Consider the following 18,451-nt stretch of genomic DNA (forward strand, 5'->3'; position numbering starts at 1 on the left):
GAAAAGATTACTCTGTAGCCACTGCACAAGAGAGGACAGAAGTTGCAAGGTGGAGACAGGCAGAGGCTCTTTAAGTTATCCTGGCATCATAGCATGGCCACAGTTTGTTATTATATCACAGGAGTTGGACATGGAGAGAAGGTGGATTTATAAGATATTTGGGAAGCAAAGTGCATCAAAACATGAGGGGGGGGGATGTTAAGAGTAATGCCTAATTTTCTACTTTGTGCAATTGAATAGGTGGTAAGATTTACTTGAAATAAGAAACAGTATAAGAGAAACAAATTTGGAACAAGGTATTTTTTGCACTTATTTTTTAGAACAGTTCTAGAATTCTAGAAAAATTGAGCAGATAATATGGAGAGTTCCCACATACCCCCTCTTGCTCACACACAGTTTTTTCTATTATTATATCTTCAGTTAGTGTGGTGCATTTGTTACAATTAATGGATGAATATTGATACATTATTGAAGAAAGTCCATAGTTTGCTTTTAAGGTCCACTATGTGTTTTGCAGTTCTGTGGGTTTTGCCAAATGCATACTTCCATGTAATTGCGCTTATGCTATAATTTACAACAGTCCCATTACCCTAAAAATTTCCTGTGCTTCACCTGTTCACCATCCCTCCTACCCCCCCTGTACTCCTGCCAATAATTGATCTTTTACTGTCTCTATAGTATTTCCTTTTCCAGAATTTTGTGTGGTTGAAATTATGTAGTATGCACCCTTTTCACTTGGCAATATTCACTTAAGGTTCCTTTATGCCTAGGAGTGTGAATGTTGGATCGTACAGTAAGACTATATTTAACTTGGTAAGATACTGCCAAAATGTCTTCCAAAGTGGGTACACTATTTTGCATTCCCACCAACAATGAATGACAGTTCCTGTTATTCCACATCTTTTTCAGCATTTGGTATTGTCAGGCTTTTGTTGTTGTTGTTGTTATCAGAATGTTCATGTAATCCACAAATTGATGTATAACTCTATGAGTAATGGGGCTTCCAATTTTATATGGCTTATATTTTTCTCAGTAACACATACTATTTTAAAATAATTCACAAAAATTTTTAAAAAGGGGCGCCTGAGTAGCTCGGTCAGTTGAGCATCCGACTTTGGCTCAGGTCATGACCTCCCGGTCTGTGAGTTCGAGCCCCGCATCGGGCTCTGTGCTGACAGCTCAGAGTCTGGAGCCTGCTTCGGATTCTGCATCTCCCTCTCTCTCTACCCCTCCCCCGCTCATGCTCTGTCTCTCTCTCTGTCGAAAAATAAATAAACATTAAAAATATTTAAATAATTCACAAAGTTGAGAAGCATGTAAAAACCAGGATTTCTGAGGATAACTGTAAACCTAACTCTCAAATCAAGTAGTATCCATTATATAAATAATTACCAATGAAAGTGACATGTATCTTAACATATATTGTAAGCATTAGATTTTTTTTTTTTAAGAGTGAGAGAGAGAAAGAGAGAGAGAGAGGAAGCACAGGCAGGGAAGGGGAAGAGAGGGAGAGAGAGGATCTTAGAATGGATCCTGAAGCAGGGCTCAATCTCATGACCATGATCTCATGCCCTGAGTCAAAATCAAGAGTCAGACACTTAACTGACTGAGCCACCCAAGTGCCCCAACAAGCATGAGATATTTTAAAAGCGCTTTAAACATATTTGGAGCTCCAGGGACAAATATTTGTTTAGTTTAGTTTAGTTTTTTTTAAAGGAAGTTGTACCTTAACTCTAAGAAGTAATGATAAAACATTCCTGCTGTGTCCCTGGTGATATGAGCTGCATAGTGTTGTATTTCAAGGAAACTAGTTAGCTCTTATACAAAATGACAGTGTTACCTGATAGAAGTACCTAGTTTTGTCCCTCATGACCAGAGAAATCTTCTCACTTGGATACAATTTTTACTGCAATAGGAGATGGAGTCTTAGAACATCTGGGTACATTCATAATGAGTTCAGCAAGCAGCAGCAAGTAGGAAACAGCTCTTAGAATGTGTACAGTGTGAGATCTCTCTGAATGCTTAGAGGTAAAAGTTAATTTATCATGGGCAGTGACATCAACAGCTAGAGAGAGAAAATCTACAAAAGAGAAGGTGAAATGTGAAGAAAATAATATATATATTATTTATATATTCCAGAGGGGGAGCCAAACTTGCCCAAAATGGGTATGACTGTATCAGAGGGAAACACAGGTATCCTCAGGCCAATTTTCTTGTCCAAAGATATGATTTGTTTCCTACATAGTGTTTAAAAAATAATTTGAGCCACCATTTATTATATTTTCCAATTTATTATAATACAGTTGTCATAGAACATTGTGTAAGTTTAAGGTATACATTGTCAGGATTTGGTACACTTACATATTGTGAAATGATGGCCACAATAGGGTTAGTTAACATTTCTTTCACCTCGTATGATTATCATTTCTTATTTGTGGTGGGAGCATTTAGCATTTACTCTCTAGTAATATTCAAGTAGATATCAAGTATTATTAACTATAATCACCATGCTGTATGTTACATCCCCCGAACTTATTCATTTTATAACTGGAAATTTGTATCCTTTGACCTAAATCTCCCCATTTACTCCACTCTTCCAGCCCCTTCCAACCACCATTCTAATCTCTGTTTCGATGAGTTTGGCTTTTTTAGATTCTGCATATAAGTGTTATCATACGGTCTTTGTCTTTCTCTGTCTTATTTCACTTAGCATAGTGCCCTCAAGATCCATCCATATTGTCACACATGGCAAGATTTCCTTCTTCCTCATGGATGAATAATGTTCCACCACATGCGTCTTCTTTATCCATTCATCTGTAGGCTTTTGGGCTATTCCCATATACTGGCTATTATGAATAATGCTGCAGTGTACATGGGAGTGCAGATATCTCTTTGAGATTCTGATTTGGTTTCCTTTGGATATATACCCAAAAGTGGAATTGCTGGGTCATATAGTAGTTCTATCTTTAATTTCTTAAGGAACCTGTATACTGTTTTGCTTAACTGCCCCAATTTACATTATTACAAATAGTGCACAAAGGCTTTTGTCCACATCCACACTAGCACTTGTTATCACTTGTCTTTTTGATGCTAGCATTCTAACATATTTGAGGTGATATCTTATTGCTTGGGGTTTTAATTTGTTTTCCCTGATGATTAGTGATGTTGAGTACCTTTTCATATCTGTTGTCCATTTGTATATCATCTTTGGGGAAATGTCTATTCAGTTCTGCCCATTTTTAAATTAGATTCTTTTTGTTTACTATTGATTGAGTGAGTTGCTTATATATTTTGGATATTAACTTCTTATCAGATACATAATTTGCAAATATTTTCTCCTGTTCTGTGGGTTGTTACCTGTTCAGTTTGTTGATTGTTTCTTTTGCTGTGCAGAAGCTGTTTAGTTTGATGTCATCCCACTTATTTAGTTTTGCTTTCGTTGCTTGTGTTTTGGGTGTCATAACCAAAAATTCATTGTTATGACCAATGTCACAGAGACTTTTCCATATATTTTCTTCTAGGAGTTTTATGGTTTCAGATTTTATCTTTAAGTTTTAACTCATTTCAAGTTTATTTTTATGAGTGTTACAAGATAGGAGTTCAATTTAATTCTTCTGCATGTGGTTATATAATGTTCTTAATTTCTAAAAAAAAATATTTATTTTTGAGACAGGGAGAGAGAGTGGGGTGGGAGCATAGAGACAGAGAAAGAGAGAGAGAGAGACAGAGAGAGAGACAGAGAATTCCAAGCAGGATTCACGCTGTCAGGGCAGACCCCATGTAGGGTTTGAACTCACGAAGCATGAGATCATGATCTGAGTCAAAATCAAGAGTCAGATATTTAACTGACTGAGCCACCCAGGTGCCCCAGTTATTTAGTTTTCTATCAGCACTTATTGAAAAGGCTATTTTTACCCCCAATGAATATTCTTGTCTCCCTTGTCAAATATTAGTTTACCATATATTCAAGGGTTTATTTCTGGAGTCTTAATTCTATTCCATTGGTCTATGTGCCTAGTTTTTAAATGTTTATTTATTTATTTTTGAGAGAGATAGAGTGAGAACATGAGTAGGGGAGGGTCAGAGAGAGAGAGGGAGAGAGAGAGAATCCCAAGCAGGCCCTGTACTGTCAGCACAGAGCTCGATGCAGGGCTCAAACTCACAAACCGTGAGATGATGACCTGAGCTGAAATCAAGAGTTGGACGCTCAATGGACTGAGCCACCCAGGCGCCCCATGTGCCTATTTTTATACTATTTTAAACTCTTTTGATTACTATAGCTTTGTGTTATAGTTTGAAATTGGAAATGAGGTGCTTACAGATTTGTTCTTTCTCAGGATTGCTTTGGCTATTCAGGATCCTTTGTTGTTCCATACAGATTTTAGGCTTGTTTTCTTCCATTCCTGTGAGAAATGCCATTTGAATTTTGATAGGGATTACATTGAACCTATAGATGGCTTTGGGTATGGACATTTTCAAAATATTAATTCTTCTAATCTATGAACACAAGATATCTTTCCCTTTGTGTCTTTAATTTCTGTCATCAAAGTCTTATAGTTTCAGTGTACAGGTTTTTTACCTTCTTGTTTAAATTTATTCCTAAGTATTGTATTGTTTTTGATGCTATTGTAAATGCGATTGTTTTCTTTATTTCCTTTTCACATATTTTGTTGTTAGTGCATAGAAATGCAGTTGATTTCTTCATGCTGATTTTATTTCCTGCAACTCTACTGAATTTGTTGATTAGTTCTCACAGTTTTGGGGAGGAGTCTTTAGGATTTTCTATATATATGACAATATTATATCCAAATGAAGACAAGATTAGTTCTTCCATCTGATGTAGATGCCTTTTCTTTTTTCTTCTTCTTTCTCTTCCTCCTCCTCCTTTTTCTTCTTTCTCCTCTTCAGCCTCCCTCTCCCCTCCTCTTGCTCTCCCCCACCTCCTTACCCTCCTCCTTCTCCTCCTCCTTCTGCCTGCTTCTTCAGACTGTGACTTCTAGTACTGTATTGAATAGGCATGATGAGAATGAATTTCCTTGTCTTTTTCCTGATCTTAGAGGAAAAACTAAAACTTTGATCACTGAGTGTGGTGTTAGCTATGGGCTTGCCATATATGGCCTTTATTATGTTTTAGGTACATTTCTTTTAACCCAATTTGTTGATAAGTTTTACCATGAAAATATATTTTATCATATAGATGCTTTTTCTGCATTTATTGAGATGATCATGTGATTTTTATCTTCCATAATGTGGTGTATCACATTTATTCATTTGCATATGTTGAACCATCCTTGAATTCCAGAGATGAATCACATTTGATCCTGGTGTATGATTCTTTTAATATACAATTTAACTTACTTTGCTAATATTTTGTTGAGAAATTTTGCATCTATATTCAGTAAGGATTTTAGCCTGTAGTTTTCTTTTCTTTCTTTTTTTTTTTCCTTATCTGGTTTTACTTTTAGTGTAATACTTGCCTTATAAATTGGGTGTAGTAATGTTCCTTTCTCTTCAATTTTTTGGAAGGGTTTGAGAATGATTGGTGTTAATTCGTCTTTAAATGTTTGGTAGAATTCACAACGGAAACCATCTGTACTGGGCTGTTCTTTGTTGGGAGATTTTTTAACTACTGAGTCATTCTCCATACTCATTATTGGTCTGTTCAGATTTTCTGTTTCTTCATGATTACATCTTAGTAAGTTGTAAGTTGCTAGGAATTTATCCATTTCTATAGTTTGTTTAATTTGTTGGCATGTAATTATTCATAGTACTCTCTTATAATCGTTTGCATTTCTGGTATCAGTTTCAGTTTAAATTTTAGTCAGTTTATTTCTGATTCTGTTTGAGTCTTCTCTTTTTTCCTTAGGTTAGCTAAAAGCTTGGCAATTTTATCTTTTCAAAAATCCATCTCCTAGTTCATTGATCTTTTCTAGTGATTTTATGTTCTTTTTTTTATTTATTTCTGTTACTATCTTTGTTACTTCCTCCTTCTGCTAAATTTGGGTTTACTAATGCCATCTAATTATTTTCTGGCTGTTTTGTAGTTCCCTTGTTTTCTTTCTCTCTCTTCTTGCCTTCCTTTGTGAGCTGATGATTTACCATAGTTTAAGGCTTTAATTCCCTTCTCTTTATCTTTTGTTATGTAATTATGGTTTTGTTGGGGCACCTGGGTGTCTCAGTGGGTTAAGCATCTGACTTCAAGTCAGATCTCACAGCTTGTGAGTTTGAGTCCCATGTAAGGCTCTGTGCTGACAGCGTGGAGCCTGGAGCTGCTTCAGGTTCTGTGTCTCCCTCGCTCTTTGCCCCTCCCCTGCTCGTGCTCTGTTTCTCTCTGTCTCTCAAAAATAAATAAACATTAAAAATTTTTTTTCAAAATAATAATTATGTTTTGGGTTTGTAGTCACCATGAGGCTTACATAATCTTGTAGATATGTAATCTTATATATATAATAGTGTGTTTGGTGCTGATAGCAACTTAACTTCAATTGCATAGATAGAATCTGCCCTTTAACTCCAATTTTGTTTCTGATGTCACAATTTACCTTTTTTATTGTATAGTCATTAACAAGCTATTGTAGCTAAAGTTTTTTTTAATACTTTTGTTCTTTAACCCTTGTACTAGAGTTAAGTGGTTAACACACCACTTGTTACAATATATTAGAGTATTCTAAATATGACCACGTACTTTGCCAATGGTATATTTTCATATGTTTTTATGTTACTTATTTGCCTCCTTTCATTTCAGCTTGAAGAACTCCTTTCAGCACTTTTTGTAAGGCTAGTAAAATGGTGATGAATTTCCTCAGCTTTTGTTTGTCTGGGAAAGTCTTCATCTCTCTTTCATTTCTGAGGGACAGTTTTGCCAAATACGGTATCTTGGTAGGCAGTGTTTATTACCCCAGCATTTTTCATACATCATGCACTCTCTAGCTGTAAGGTTGCTGCTGAGACATCCATTGATAGACTTATGAAGGTCCCTTGTAAGTTACAACTTTCTTTTCTTTTGCTGCCTTTAATATTATCTCTTTTTCTTTGACTTCTGACAATTTTATTATAATGTGTCTTGGAGAAGATCTCTTTAAGTTGAGTTTATTTTGTTATCTATGAGCTTCATGAACTTGGATATCTAAATCTCTCCCCAGATTTGGGATGTTCTCAGACATTTTTTTAAAGATAAGCTTATTCGCCCTTTACTCTCTTTTTTCTGGAACTCCTATAATTCACAGATTGTTTCTTTTGATGTTTAAATAGGCTCTTTTTACTATTTTTTCATTCTTTTATATTTCTACTCTTACTTGATAATTTCAAGTCCTATCTTCTATCTCACAGATTCATTCATCTGCTTCATTTAATATGTTATTGGTGGTCACTATTGCATTTTTAATTTCATTCACTGTATTGTTTAGCTCTACAATTCCTGCTTGGTTCTTTTTTATGATATATCTCTTTGTTAATCTTCTCATTTTGTTCATGTATTGTTTTTCTGACTGTTGAATTGCCTTTATATATTTTCATGGAGTTGACTGAGCTTCTTTAAGCAGCTATTTTAAATCCTTTATCCTTAAATATTACAAGGATAAATATATCCTGTGGAGTTATTCCAGGATCATTAGGATAAATAAATATATAATAAAAATTATATTACTATTTTGTTAATATTCTATTAATAAATATAAATTTAAAAATAAACAATATCTCCATCCATGGTTTAGGGATTGGTTACCGGAAGATTATTGTGATCCCTTAGTTGTGTCACGTTTTCTTGATTTTTCATGCCACTTGAAGTAGTGCATTTTGCGTTTAAAGTAGCAATCAATTCCTAGTCTTTACTAACTAGGAACTAGGAGAAAAACACCTTCTGTCAGCCCTTCTAGGGAGGCTCTCTCAGAGTCTATGGACACATCAATTCCCTGCTTCCTGCGCTCCCTTATGGCAGAATCCTTAAGCTGGTATGCCTTGTCCTGATCCTATAATGCACCACACTGGGTGCTGAAGTCTCTCTTTTGCTTTCCCAAGGGCAGCAAAGCTAATGCTCAAATTTATGTTCTATCCTTGGCCTGCAAATTTGGTCCAGCTTTCTGCACATACTCACTAGACATCTGTTGAAGCTTTCCCTTGCCACTGTCAGCATCATGCACAGAGAACCATCCATAGGGAGGAGGTTTGGGGGTGGGGGGTGGGGATGAGGTGGCTATGCTGAGAGTGCCCTTGGAAAAGTTAGAGGAATCTGTCAGTGAGGCATCCCCAGTGGCTCACTTTTGAGCTTCTTTAAAAAAAAAAATTAAGTGTATTTATTATTGAGAGATAGAGAGAGACAGAGCATGAGCAGGGGAGAGTAAGAGAGAGGGAGAGACACAGAATTTGAAGCAGGCTCCAGGCTCTGAGCTGTCAGCACAGAGCCTGACAAGGGGTTCGAACCTACGAACTGCGAGATCATGACCTGAGCCGAAGCCGGATGCTTAACCGACTGAGCCACCCAGGTGCCCCTAATTTAAAAAAAAAATTTTTTAAGTTTGGGTTTCTTGATGGAATCTGTGACACAGTTCAGAGGACCCACATCCATTTTTTGTCTTCCAAGAGTCCTATCTGCCATTCTTACAGCCTGTTCCTACCCTCCGGTCAGGCAGCTCATGACTCAGGACCGTGGCTAGGGTGATAGAGAAACGGACCTTTTTGGCAGCATTCCACAGAGCTGGGGAAACTGGGCACTGACTCACATGCTCTCACTTTGCCCCATGGGAGAAATCAGGGGCTAAGAAGATCTCTCTTGGCCCTGAACTGTGCCACCTCGGGTGAAGGTTTATGCAGGTAATGTCACACTTTTCTCTCAGCCTCTCCAGTGCATCCAAACTCATGTTTTCTTGCTCCAACACTGTGCTGGAACTTTCCCACTGGAAACCTGAGCTTCCACAAAGGCTGTCTTGTCTGTGGATGATTGTCAAAGATAGTATTCTCCAGAAGCTCGTCAACTGCAGCCAAGAGTGACTTGAGAATGATTCAAGATAGCTTACAGACCTTGTTTTCTTAGGCTAAGCACCACTTACCCTGTATGAAAAGGTTCAAGTTATCAAAGCTAAACTGAAATTGGTATGTCGTGCTTTCAATTAATTATAATGTTTAACTTAACTCCAAAGAAAATTCAGTTACTAGTTTATATAAAGTATGTGATTAAATTGTTCCCAAGCAACTATCATTTTGTTATATGACTCAGTTAAGAAATCGTCTGGAGCCTTTCAGATAAAAATGGCAAATGAAAGCCATTTCTACCCCCCTCTCCCTCCTGAAACCAACCGAAAACTACAAAAAGAATGATCCACACAGATTACTCAATTTGCAATTAATTAGAAAACAGCTACACTTCTAGTACTTAATATGAGAAATGAAATTCAGATCAAATATTGAAAAGGCATGAGAGCAAAATGCCCTAGCAGACAATCAAGTTGCATTCAGCGTTCTTACAAGTTGGTGACACACATAGAAAGCCAAGTATGTGACTCATGGCTTGAAACTAAAGCAGCACAGAATGGAGGCAGGATAGAGTAAGGAGAGACATAATTTGACACTTTTGCAGGGAGCTCTGCATCTACTGATTTCATTCAACAAAGATAAATAGGTGATGGAAGACAGTGAAAAACAAGATCTTCTTTGCAACCCATTATAACTTCCTTGTCATCATGAAAGACATAGTTAAGGCAATATATGCAGCATACAATTTAAGAAGGGTTTGTAAACTGAATCCAGTATACCAATGTTTAAGGTGTATCTCCCAATCTTTATCCCAAACAATTGCATTCAAAGATGCACTCAAAGATGAGATGGCTTGAGTGATAAGAGAGTTATTTTCAAATAAGAGAAAGAAATAAGGGTCTACAACGTGCATAGCTTCTTGAAAAACGATCTACTGATTGAATTGCAATGACAAATACATGAATGAGGAAGTTATTGTAGAGGACCAGTGGTGAACTTGGAGTCTACTGAAATATAAAACTAAGGGAAATTAACTGGAAAATGATGACTAGTAGAAAATCTATAACTCTTGATATTGTGGAACTTAAAATATAGGTAACAAAAATTGGAATGTAGAGTATGAGAATAGGAGTTTGTAAGAAGTTTGTGAATGCTGTTTTCTTATCTCAGAGTGGAATGTGGGTGGACAAAAATATTGTTTAAATCTAAAAAACTCAGGTTGCAAGCTAATTAAATAAATTTACATTAGAAGAACCCATAAGGATTAAGAATAGATTATAGAAACAATTATTTCTGAAAGAAAGCACAGACATACAAAACAACATAAAGATATCATACACCATACAATGAAAGAAACAATTAAAAAAAAATAATTAAAAGACAAATGTAATATGAAAATACAGCATTAAGTAACAGAATAAAGACTAAATATATATGTCAATTGAATAAATGTTAATGAACTTACCCTTTTAAATAAAGCATTTGATTAGATTTAAACAAATATTTTTAAAAGTTGCATAATTAAGATAAGTGTGTAAAACAAGTGACTCAGGTTGAAAATAAATAGGCAAGAAAAAATGAATAGGTAAAAACATATTAAAAACATCAGGTGCAAATAATTAGTTTTCATGAGTCACATAATTATATATTAAGCAAGTTTTAATTGAAGTGTTAAATCATTAAGGATTCAAGAATGACATTTTATAAAGAAATTATCACACTAAATTAAAAAATTATATTGAATTAAAAAAAAATTTTAACATTTATTTATTTTTGAGAGGCAGAGAGAGACAGAGCGTAAGCAGGGGAGGGACAGAGAGAGAGGGAGACACAGAATCCGAAGCAGGCTCCAGGCTCTGAGCTGTCAGCACAGAGCCTGAAGCGGGACTTGAACCCATGAACCACAAGATCATGACCTGAGCCGAAGTCGGACGCCTAACCAACTGAGCCACCCAACTGCCCCAAATTGAATATTTTTAAAAAAATTAATCTACCATAAATATTCTCATGGAAAATGGCACTAAGCAAGGAATAATTAGAACATGTCTTTAGGCAAAGTTAGATACAATAGCAAAAAGTTACATACAATAATATTAAGGACTGCAAAAATATAATTATTCCTGAAAATCTAATAGAGGTATATAAAATGCACGTCCTTGGAAATGAAGAGCATCTTTCTATTTTATATGCCAAAAGAACATTTATCAAAAATTTAACATGAAGAAAACTTAAATTCTATGGTGTAGAAAAAGTGTACACGTGTATTCTAACAGCATGGAGCCTGCTTGGGATTCTTTCTCTCTCTCTTCTTCTCCCCCACTCATTCTCTCTCTCTCTCTCTCTCTCTCTCTCTCTCTCTCTCTCAAAATAAATAAATAAAACCTAAAAAACCCTCATTGTTACTTCCATAGAATGGTAGCAAGTATTCAGAGGAATATGTTAATCCAAATATTTTGATATAAAAAAACTTCAAAATGCATCATTAAGTATATAACAGGATATACTTAATTTTTCTTTTTGCAAATACATAAATAAGTCACTTAAGAGTCATTGCTTGGGGCACCTGGGTGGCTCAGTCGGTTAAGCGGCCGACTTCAGCTCAGGTCAGGATCTCACGGTCTGTGAGTTCAAGCCCCGCGTCGGGCTCTGTGCTGACAGCTCAGAGCCTGGAGCCTGTTTCAGATTCTGTGTCTCCCTCTCTCTCTGACCCTCCCCTGCTCATGCTCTGTCTCAAAAATAAATAAATGTTTAAAAAAAAAAAAAAAAAGAGTCATTGCTTCTGGGGCGCCAGCATGGGTGGCTCAGTAGGCTAGACATCCGACTTTGGCTCCGGTTGTGATCTCTCAGTTCGTGAGTTCCAGCCCCACATCGGGCTCTGTGCTGACAGCTCAGAGCCTGGAGCCTGCTTTGGATTCTGTGTCTCCCTCTCTCTTTGCCTTTCCCCCGTTCATGCTCTGTCTCTCTCTGTCTCAAAAATAAACATTAAATTTTTTTTTTAAAAAGTCATTGTTTCTGAGGAGTAATACTGGAAATCTATAATAGTATGAGGAATAGTTTATTTTTATTATATACCTTTGAACTATTTAAATGTTTATTTACCACATCATTGTATTTGTTTATAAAGGGTGTTACTAAAACATAAATTGATGTTTTTAAAGGCAATCAGATCTCTGATATATCATTAAACTAGAGAATTGAAAAAAATAAAAGGATGAACATTGGAGTAATTTTTTCATTAAAATTTACTTAATACTATTGGTTCCTACCCATCACTATCTGGTTATTCAATTGTGTTCCAACCAACTGCCTATTCTTACCTTGATGTGCCTTTATTAGCACCTACCTACTAAAAAAAATAAGTTTATAAAAATGAACAAGAAAAAGAGTAACTATAGAAGTGTACTTACCAACATCCTTGGGGATATTTGAGGGGGTGAAGAGTCAGAAACAGATAGTAGGAGATCAGAACTCTCTCTGAAAAAAACTGGAAATGACAATTTCAAAATTTGAATTGTATATATTTTGAAACAAAAATAATACATTAGAGTCCTTTCTGTTTTTTTTATACCTCTGATTTTTTTCCTATGAATCCTAAATCCTTTACTTGGGTCTTTGGGCCACATAAACATAGTAATATTAAAACCTGATTGGATACATTCATTGCAAGATTCAGTGCTCGTGCACCGCCGACTTAAATTCAAAAGAACACTGTTTGGTGTCAAAATAAAGAATGGCATACAAAGGGAACACGGAGGAAATAAATGGAGGGATGGGTCAACTGATGAGACTAGGAATAGAAAATCCCCAAAATTTGATTAGAAGTAGACACTAATATCCTCCCATGAATAATGAGGGGAGAAACAGATTACTTGAAAATTACCCTTAATATCAAATCTATATAAAGCATATTAGGGAACAAATAAGTATTAAACATATCTAGATTTATTTATTAATCACAGTGTTTTTGCTGTGATTATATAATCTCCTATAATTTTACTTTTTTAATCACATTTAAGTGTAAAAAGCACATAGCTATTAAATACTAAAATCAAACCCCATTATCTATCAACTAGCTTCAACAATTATCGATATAATGGCAACTTTGTTTTATTTATATCTCTTTTAATACCTTGTTGCTGAATATGTATTTTTATAACTTTATTGAGGCATCATTTGCATGATATAATTTGCACGAAAGAAAATGTACCCATTTTAAGTTATTACTTTTAGTGAATATATAGTTGTGCAAACATTATGACAATCCAGTTTTAAAATATTTTCATTACCTCCCAAAATTCCTTTGTACCTATTTATAGCAAATTCGCAGACCTAGGAAAACACTGATCTGCTGTCTCTACAGATTTACCTTTTCTGGACAGTTCGTAGAAATGAGATAATAAAATATGGCCCTAATCAAGATATAGGACAGGGCAATTAAGCAAAACATCTCATCAAACTATCAGTTTTCTATAAAATAGGGTTTAAATGCAAGAAAAGAAAAAATAACATGGCAGAGAAAATGTAACTCATAACAGAGGAAAACAAAGCTCAGAGTCAGGGTTCCCAGGATGATGATGGTAAGGATAGGAACAGAAATGTGGCCAGAATGTTCTCAGTTTTTTCCTTTCCTTAGGAGACTTGACCTGGTTTGGTCTGGTGGCGATCGGAAGACTAGCTCTAAACCAGTTGGATGACATTTAAAGGCAGAGGACAGCATAGTACGTAAATGTGTGACGAGAGCCAGGCCAACGTTTGCACTCTTTTTGGGTGAGAGAGGGGACTATCCCATTATGAAAGCAGTCATGACTAGTTCAGAAAATTATTCAATCACCAGCATTAACACTGTCAGTGTTCCAATCCTCTGCTTTTTCATTGGTTTTTGAACAAGCGCTATACTATAGTGAAAAACTGAGTCTAGATGGAACTAGAATAAGAATAAGCACTATTGATGAGGAGCTGAAAAACAAAATGAAGATGAGGGAAGGTAAATGAGATTTAGGGGACAGTACTTAAAGACTTTTTAATGTGTTTCTACTGGTATTCATAAAGCATGGATGGATGTACTACAAAGTATAGCAAGATGTAGGCAATATGTTTTCATAGTATATATCTGGATATTGAACTTATGTGGTATATTTATGTGATTTAAAATACTTATAAATAATGAACAAAACCACATTATTTTAATAGCCTTTGAGAAGTAGCCTGGGTCATTGTGTATAAAGATGTCTCCAACTTCTTCCTGTATGTAGATTGTAAGAGAGATCTGAAACCCCAATACCTCTGAATCAGTGACAGTCACTAAAACCCAGTAGCAGTTACAGATCTAAATAGAAGTTGGGCCACCTTAATATTTTCTTTCTAGTGAGTCTTATTGCCTACCGGATCTTGACAGCATGCCACAGAAAATGAAGCAAACAGGTTGGGCTCTAGGGATCCATCTGGACAACACTGAGAGGGAAATGTCACCAATTTTATATATTTCTCTTACTGTTGAAGACATGTACTCCTGGAGAATTTAAGAAATACTGCATTTAGAGTGTTATTTTTTATTCTGCCAATGACTTCCTTGACTATCTCTTCAAATAAATGGACTATCAGTATGAATCATGACTGATGATACTGAAGGATGCCAAAATATCTAGTCAGTTCACCTAAAAATAGTCATATTGATTACCTCAATCCACATAGACATTTCCTGATGATTAACTGAATTAGTTTTATCAATATAACCCAAAATATGAATGAGAGCGGGGAAAAAAGAAAAAGAAAGTGGGACTAATTAAGGTTATTGTTGTTGTATTGACAAATAAATCAGTTTTGAGGCATGCATTAGGTTTACTCAGTCGTTTTACACTTCAGGACCTCATATATAGCAACACTTGAATTTCTAAAGGCTACTCATCAAGTAACAGAAAGAAATTAGCACGTAATTATTATGGATTCAGAGTAAAAGAGTAATCAAACACATGCAGAGCAAATATGGGAACCACAGACGCAATATTATTGTATTAAAAGAGAGGAATGCTTTCCTTATTTATGGAAGCTTATGGGAAACAGTAAAGCATTTTTGCTAAGCTTTCCTATACAAGCTTGAAAAGTAGATTTTTTCAAATCTATTTGCAACATTTGACTTTCACCTAACCATTGGAGTATGCCAACAAATGCTAAATAACCATTTCTGGTATTCAAGCTTGCTATATCTAGCAGATAGTAGTTGGAAGGTATAGTTTAAACTCTGAATCAATCCTTATCTAACTCATACAATGTAAAATGATAATTTAGATAAACTTTCTACTAAGCACTTTAATTATATTAATTCATCTGAGCCTTATAAGAACCTTAAGAATTAGATAGGGCAAGGAGTAATACCTTTTACTCATAGATGAACATAAAATAAATACTTTATTTAACTTCATCCCTCAGTATGGTAGAAACTAAAAGTACCACTTTTTTTCAGACAGTGTGTCTCTAGTGTTCTATCTCTTATGCTATGTTGCCTTCAAACAGATTTAGAAACTATGATTCAAAAATTTTAATAGAGTACTGTTTAACTAGATAGATATCTCCTGATAGTTATATGTCGATTTAACATTTCTGTTTTGTCAGTAATTAATTCATAAATAATTATTGAGTAATTGAACATGAATTAGGTGCAGGAGCTATGCCTGGTCATAGGGATAAAAAGAGGAACAAAATATAATTTCCTCCTCACCACTATCTATGGTTGTAATCAAACCTGTAGAAGTAAAAGTCAGTGGATGAAGAGAAGATTGTGATTGCAGATTGTGAAGTGCTCTGTACACTCCATTCAAAATTGAAAATTTTATCCTTTATGCAGCTAGGAGCCACCAGAAATCTAATTAAGCTTGGAGCCTAGCAAATCAGGACTCTTATTTCAGAATACAAAGCTGCCAGCATTGTAAGGAAGAACTTGAAGAAAGACAAGACTGGTGACAAGGAGTCAAGATGAGGCCACTAAGGAAAGAAATCACTTGCTGTTGAACAGCATCTGAACCATGGTAGCAGTGTTGGATAGAGAGGAGAACTGGACTGGGAAATATTCCTAGGTATAATTTTAGAAGCAGAGTCTGAGGACTTTGGTGACTTGTTTGATGTGCATGTGTGGAGAGAGGTTGCCTTTTTTTTTTTAATGTTTATTTATTTTTGACAGAGAGAGAGAGAGACAGAGCATGACCGGGGGAGGGGCAGAGAGAGAGGGAGACACAGAATCTGAAGCAGACTCCAAGCTCTGAGCTGTCAGCACAGAGCCCGATGCAGGGCTTGAACTCACAGACTGCGAGATCATGACCTGAGCCGAAGTCGGACGCTCAACCGACTGAGCCGCCCACTGTTTTTCTGTCTTTATTTAATTTGATTTGGGCACCTTCTGGAGATAATTTTTGGTTATTTATTTTTCTATATCTCCTATTGCTCCTCTTCGTTACTTGTTACTACCATGCACAGGTCACAAATATTTCTTGCTTCCTAGTTTTTAATATCCACAAAATTCTTTGCTTTTTAAATATAATTTATTGTCAAACTGATTTCCATACAACACCCAGTGCTCATCCCAGCAGGTGCCCTCCTCAATGCCCATCACCCACTTTCCCCTCTCCCCCACTGTCCGTCAACCCTCAGTTTGTTCTCAGCATTTAAGAGTCTCTTATGGTTTGCCTCCCTCCTCTCTGCAACTTTTTTTCCCCTTCCCCTCCCCCCATGGTCTTCTGGTAAGTTTCTCAAGATCCACATATGAGTGAAAACATATGGTATCTGTCTTTCTCTGACTGACTTATTTCACTTAGCATAATACTCTTCAGTTCCATCCATGTTGTCACAAATGGCAAGATTTCATTTTTTCTCATTGCCAAGTAGTATTCCATTGTATATGTAAACCACATCTTCTTTATCCATTCATCAGTTGATGGACATTTAGGCTCTTTCCATAATTTGTCTATTGTTGAAAGTGCTGCTACAAACATTGGGGTACAAATTCCCCTATGCATCAGTACTCCTGTATCCCTTGGATAAATTCCTAGCAGTACTATTGCTGGGTCATAGGGTAGATCTATTTTTAATTTTTTGAGGAACCTCCACACTGTTTTCCACAGTGGCTGCACCAGTTTGCATTCCCACCAACAGTGCAAGAGGGTTCCCATTTCTCCACATCCTCACCAGCGTCAAGAGTCTCCTGATTTGTTCATTTTAGCCACTCTGACTGGCATGAGGTGGTATCTATCTCAGTGTGGTTTTGATTTGTATTTCCCTGATGAAGAGTGACATTGAGCATCTTTTCATGTGTCTGTTGGCCATCTGGATGTCTTCTTTGAAGAAGTGTCTATTTATGTCTTCTGCCCATTTCTTCCCTGGATTATTTATTTTTCGGGTGTGGAGTTTGGTGAGTTCTTTGTAGATTTTGGATACTAGCCCTTTATCCAATATGTCATTTGCAAATATCTTTTCCCATTCTGTCAGTTGCCTTTTAGTTTTGTTGCTTGTTTCCTTTGCTGTGCAGAAGCTTTTTATCTTGATGAGGTCCCAGTAGTTCATTTTTGCTTTTAATTCCGTTGGCTTTGGAGATGTGTCAAGTAAGAAATTGCTACGGCTGAGGTCAAAGAGGTTTTTGCCTACTTTCTCCTCTAGGATTTTTATGGTTTCCTGTCTCACATTCAGGTCCTTTATCCATTTTGAGTTTATTTTTGTGAATAGTGTAAGAAAGTGGTCTAATTTCATCCTTCTGCATGTTGCTGTCCAGTTCTCCCAGCACCATTTGTTAAAAAGACTGTCTTTTTTCCATTGGATGTTCTTTCCTGCTTTGTCAAAGATTAGCTGGCCATACATTTGTGGGTCCAGTTCTGTGTTCTCTATTCTATTTCATTGGTCTATGTGTCTGTTTTTGTGCCAATACCAAAAGTCATTTTTTTTATGTTTATTTTATTTTTTTTTTTTGAGAGAGAGAGACAGAGACAGAGTGTGAATGGGGGAGGGGACAGAGAGAGAGGGAGACACAGAACCCAAAGCAGGCCTCAGGCTCCGAACTGTCAGTGCAGACACCAACATGGGGCTTAAACTCACAAATCGTGAGATCGTGACCTGAGCTGACGTCAGACACTTAACCAACTGAGCCACCCAGGCGCCCCTCCACAAAATTCTTTATGTCAGCATCAAGTGAAACCCTAAGTCTGTAATAGGTACTCATTTTCACTACTGGCAATTATCTTTCTATCACAACAATGACAAAAAGGCAAATTATCAAGGTGTCATGACCTTGAATTGGTTAACTTAATGGAAGTACTTTGTCCTCAACAAAGATGGGGCATGCATTACTGATCAGATGTTTTGATGAAATCATGAAACAGTCTAGAGTTTCTTAAAATTCTAGGAAAGATAATGTGAGAAAAATGTAAGAAGTATTTTCTCATTTCTTTCAGACATTTTAGAGACCAAGTCCAACTGAGGCTTAATTATTGCCAGGCCAGTAAAA

This window comes from Leopardus geoffroyi, chromosome B4 (genome assembly GCF_018350155.1).
Source record: "Leopardus geoffroyi isolate Oge1 chromosome B4, O.geoffroyi_Oge1_pat1.0, whole genome shotgun sequence".
Lineage (NCBI taxonomy): Eukaryota > Metazoa > Chordata > Mammalia > Carnivora > Felidae > Leopardus > Leopardus geoffroyi.